The sequence below is a fragment of the Mya arenaria genome, chromosome 3 (assembly GCF_026914265.1).
Source record: "Mya arenaria isolate MELC-2E11 chromosome 3, ASM2691426v1".
NCBI lineage: Eukaryota > Metazoa > Mollusca > Bivalvia > Myida > Myidae > Mya > Mya arenaria.
In genome coordinates, this window is record NC_069124.1 from 55,890,284 (window position 1) to 55,896,470 (window position 6,187).

The following is a 6,187-nucleotide window of genomic DNA, read 5'->3' on the forward strand; positions in this document are numbered from 1 at the left end:
TTAATGATTTAACACTTTCTTAGAAACTTGAATGAAAACTTTTGTTTAAATTTGATGAACCTGTTCTTGATATTAAATGTGTTTTGTGCAATTTGCATTCAACCTGAGGGATCTTCTTAGTGTTATCTTATTAAATATTTGATCCGATTGATACCGATATTATTTATTTTCGGTCTCAAGAGCTATATATAATGTATGTTGGGAAAGTTCATTGCTCGGATTGGGCAACTGCCTGATTTATTTCTGTTCATTTCTGTTGATTGACATATTGCCGAAGAAGTTATTCATGTTGAAACAGATATGATATTGAACAGAACTAATCAAGATAAACTCAGGCTTCCTTCTGATTTTTTTTTCTAAGGAAGAAGTTTGTAACTATTATGGTCGTCGACATTTTGCCCTTTGCAGATTACTTGATGTTTAAACTTCGAATGATAGACTGTTTAATGATACTTTTTATTGGGTATGCTATATTACCTCCAGAGCTCTTTCCAGATGTAAGAAATTTTATAATCTGACCTTTTTGATGGATTATTATCAGATGTTAATAATCCTGTGTATGTAACCTTTGGAGCAACGTCAGTATCTCCTGTGGAAGCTCCTACAACTAAAAAAATACTCAAACGCCAGTAAAGGCCACCTGGAACTCTGATATTTTTAATGATTTTGTAAAATGTTTTGATTTTAATGTCGTTTAAAAAAATCATATGTTATTTATAGGACTCATTTAGATGGCTCTTGTACTGTAGATTTAATCTATAATATTAATGTAAAAATTAATTTGTTCAAACAAAACCGCTATGCTCCTAATAAGAGAAATAAAAGTTGGTTTGTTGTTAAATGTAAAACACAACAGAAAGAAGACTACAGTTCTCGTTAAAGATATAGACATCTTCGTACATATTTCGTTCATACGATCATTTTGATGATTTGAAAAATCATATTCAAGCATATAAGATGAGGTTCGTCATTTAAGCATTGCCAGGATAGTTTTGCAAATAAATTGAGACTTCTTAAGAATACCAACCCTAAGATATATTGCTGTTTCCTGAACAATATAGTAAAGAGCGCAGAGAAGTATTTAATAGGATACATGTTTAAGTTTTTTAAGATGATTTTTGTTATGTGAATTTGATGACCAGGATGATGCATTTGATATTTGTTACTCAACTTCTGACTGAAGGAGGCCCCGAATCAGCTATTTGTTTGCTAAAATAGATTAGGCTGTTAAAATGTTAACAAGTTTAAAGCCTATTCCCCTGACATTTCGAATGAATGTACACATGTATTGTTCTTATCCTTATCCTTCGAAATGCCTCAGTGATTCCATTAAAGATGCACTCTTACTACCAGATAAGATTTACCTCAATTAATAATATTGTTTTAATGTTCAAAAATGGATGAATGAATGTCGAAAACAATACATTCATTCATTTTGTAAATCAGCTTATTCATTGCATTTGAAAATTAAAATAAAATGGTTTTAGGCTTGAATGTTTACATGAGTGTCTAACCGTTCTTGTTTGTTGTTGTTTTTTCTTTTCTTTTTGAGACATCAATGAAGTCCCTTTTATTTTCCCCGAAACATATGTGCTTCCAGGGATCGGGGCACCCCTGACAACACTTACAATTATACATAGCAAAAATAACCAAACAGGAAATGTTTTAAAGAAATATATCAGATATACATATATATTTATCAGCAATACATCAATGCAGTGGTGGAATAAATATGGTGTAGTGTAGCCCCATTCACGGGTTACTTCCCTTATCTTGAACATTTCTACTTCCGTTAAATTTACATGTGCTTCGAATTTATACATTATTCTTTTTGTCAAGTTCTAGATGTTATTTTCGTTTGTCATGCAAAGATTCAATTGGAATACGCAGGAAGAATATTTGGATCTACTTCATCCATTAAAATCTACTGAATATCTTTGTGAGTAATGACTTTAATTGTACGAGATGTATCAACATTTAAAAGTTTAACATTGTCATAGAGAATGTACATTGTATTATTAAGACACTGATATTTTTAAAGCTATAATAAAATATATACAGAGTATCATAAATATGTAAGCTAAGATCAGATGTTGTGGCTTTGCATCATTTAAAGGTATTAGCCGCGTAATACACACTTTTTTAAAAGCTTTAACCGACAACACAGTTATAATCACGGTACACTATGGGACTTTTATCCAAATTTTTAAGATTTTTTACCGTGATTTAAAAAAGTTATGTATGTTTCATTACACCCACCCCAAAACTCCAAGGGCTACAAAGAGCGACAAGTAAATATTTTTTCTATATTTGATTTTTTTTCGCATTATCAGAGATTATGAAATAAACACAACAGTTTCTGGTAAAATAAACTTCAGTTAACAGAAAACTAAAGTTCAAACGAACACATTATTGATAAACATGGAAAAAAATCATTTTGATTGATCTTATGATTCTTCGGAAAAGAGCAGTTTTTCGATGTTTGAAAATATATAGCAGTTTTATAAAATTCATAAAAAATAGTTTACTATAAGGCAAGCTGCTGAAATCATTTTAGATATTATCTATGATGTCTATTGAACAATTTAAAAGACAATTTATGATAGTTTACCGTCCAGTTTTGAAGAAAATATACATAATGTCATGTTGCCATACATTTTTATAGCTAATAAAATGCTTAAAAATCAACGTTTTTCTTGTAAAAAATTATAAAGCTTAATTGGACTTATTCATAAAATGTACTCTTTCAAATAAATGAATTTTACTTATGATACTAACTCAGAATACAGAGTTTAAAACAAATGAGTGTACTTTTAAACTAAAATATGTGAAGAAACAAGAACACTAAGTGGGCTCGCCCCTCCAAAATATCAGAGTGAAAGTTCTCAACTAATGTTTTTTTAATATTATAACATGTAAACAATCTCTGTGGGTAATTTGATGTATATCTGTTTTATTTTGTCATTGGTATTCTAACAATTAGTTTTTTTCACAATAATTCTTCACTCTTCAGCATTTGAAGTTTGGTCTGTTCCCATGCTTTGTACTTGTAGTGTGTGCACAGATGAGTCAATGCTGAGTCAATGCTGATTTGGTTTTCATGCACCTTCAGGTACTTTACCCATCAAGAATGTTTAGTGCTGTAAAGGAAAAAAAGTTGTACTTTAAAGCCTTTCTAACTAAATAGTATAGATAATTATACTGCCATACATATACAAAATAAAATATAAACAGTTTAATATTTCTCGATATTATTTTGAAAAAACAACAACAAGCTGATACAAACATGTATATATATATATATAAAGCAAATTATTAAATTTATCAATAAAATTCATCATCATCATCATCATCATCATCATCATCATCATCATCATCATCATCATCATCATCATCATCATCACCACCACCACCACCACCACTTGACCACCACCACCACCACCACCACCACCACTTGATTATTGAATACAGTAGGTTTATAAAAAAAAAACAAGTCAAATATGTTTTATATGAAATACTCACATCATCTCGATCAGATGCGACTGCCTTGTGGATGGACATGGCTGTCAAATCCGTTCTCAAGGATCCAACATAGTATTTAATGCAGGCTGGAATTCTTCATAACCCAGTGTTGTTGACTAAGTAATATTCAGTCATTTTCCTGCCTGGAAGAAATTAGACTTCTGATTATCAACCAGCAGAAACTACCACCGTAAAATACAAATGCACAAGTATTATACATTCTGCACTAATATCTGTTTTAGCCAAGAGTAAGGGTTGGTAGGCATAATTGTGTAGTTGTTGTGCATATGGTTGATAATGATTCACAACAGTATGAGGTTTTAACGAGATCAACACCAAGCCAATGAATGTCAATAGTGTCCTAGCAGATGCGGCTTCAAGCCCCAAACCACATACAACTTTTTTTCACAGGTTAATTTTGAAAATATGCATTATGTAAACAAATAACGGGTATGTACATGTATTGTGGTATGTTAGAAATAGGTCACGTACCAAAACACATCATTTTTAAACAAAATTTTAAGTCTAATATTTTTCTAAGATAAAACAATCAATTTAAAGATTACATACTCATATCATATCTTAAACATAAGTTATGTACATAAGTACATATAAAAATATGTTACATGTACATAAGTACATGTAAAATATGAACATGCTGTCTAAACATTTAGCTAATAAAAATGATTTAAGAATTCCAAAGATAAATTAAAAAGCAAACGTTTTTGAACACATCAACGTACAAAACTGCTCAAGGATACTTCAAGGATACTTACATTCAGAGCCCTTTGATACGAATATCCCAGTTCCATACCGATTGTTGACAGTTCGTTTTTTCGAGAGAAAATCTTCTCTTACGCGTATATATTTCACTTATAATCCATGTTTAACTGTAATGACTCAAATTGTTAGATGTATCGTAATCAACTGTCAGCGTGTACTTTTAGTGTTTATTTATTTTAAACGTATATTCATGAGAAAAACATCACAATGTTTCCAAATCCTACGATGTAGAAATTCCATTATTGACCTATGAATAGCCGGGAAATACCTTCTATTTCTAAAAATAGCAACATCCGGTACAGGCCGAATACGCCCGATGTTCGTCGCGATCTGTTACGGTGAGTGGCGATATATGTCGATGTTACCCGATGTTTCCCGAGTTGTATTACATGGCTAATACCTTAAGTGTTAAATTTTATTTCAATTCATTTTTTCTGTCTTTTAGGAGAGTCCCAGGGATGTTTATCTTTGATTCTTTTCGCCATTGTCTTAGTTATCAAAAACAAAAGCAATGGTGAAATTATCAAATTTACTTGGAGTATTGACACTTGTTGCTGCCTTCAGGTATGGAACGAAAACAAAAAAAATGAAGGCGTTGATGTGTGAATCTTAACCTAAATTTAATTGTGAGTATTTAAAAAATTCTTTCATTAAAGAAAGAATTTTTACACTCATTTTTTTAGAATTTATCTTTTAGCTTATGTTTTTATCTTTTTTATGAGTGTACGTAAATGAATTCTTTAATCTTTGATATTTCGTACGACTTATTATGCATGTACAATATTCTAATATTCTACCTTATTTTTTTTAACACAGCTTTTTCTGATATTCCTGTTGCCCCATTAAATTTACATTCATTTCTCTGTTTCCATATTTGCCATTTTGTTTCAAAATTAATTGTATTTATAACGTCTTTTATTTTAGATTTTTCAACCCCTAGAACAATACAGTCATAGTTCAGTTGAATACTGTTTCCATTGTTATATTTGAGTATCTGATTCACTAAGTTGTTAATTTTGTTCCAAATTAGTTTAACAACTGAACAATCCCAAAAAAGATGAAATAATGTCTCTCTATTCTTGAGACATACTGGGCAGTTGCCTAATTCCGGATTTGCCTAAATATTCGGAAATCGTTTAAAAAGCGTTTCGGCGACCGTGATCAATATAGAATGATCACAGTCTACGCAACTGACCTCCATAGCAACAGAAACAACACAAAAGTGCAGCTATTCGAGGATAACCCCAAAATAAATACCTCTTAACTTTCGCTTTCCTAAATGTCAATATTAAGTCACGTGGGGGATGACGTCACACAGCGCGAGCTTTTATATTGAGGTTCGACAGGGTTATCTTTAAACACTAGACCTACTATACGATGTTTATGACTTATCGTCAATCACGAAATACAATGCCAATTACATATAAAGAAAATAAATTGATGATATCATTGTTTTGTGTTGTGCAGCATTTGATATGAAAATGAAGCAAAAATGAAGCAGATTCGTACTTTCAAAATTATGCAAATTCGGACAAATTAGTAGTTCGGATACGCCGAAAATACACATACAAATACTTCAGAGAAGTATAAAATTTATATACAGGTTAAACATTTAATACATGATGTTCATTTAAGTAGCATTTAAATATTTGTTTATTGACTTGATAATGTTTACTTTATTCTTTGAAAAAATCCGAATATTTAGGCACTGAATGCAGGTTTTTGGACGTCGTTTATGCCCTTATTTCGTACTGAATATTATATTATAGTAAATTGTTTTTTCTTTTATTCTTTTTCCATTTTGGTTGATATAGTACCCAGCATTTTTCTATTAAAATTTCATGCACTTATGTTCAGTAATTATGACAATATTTTAAGAAAA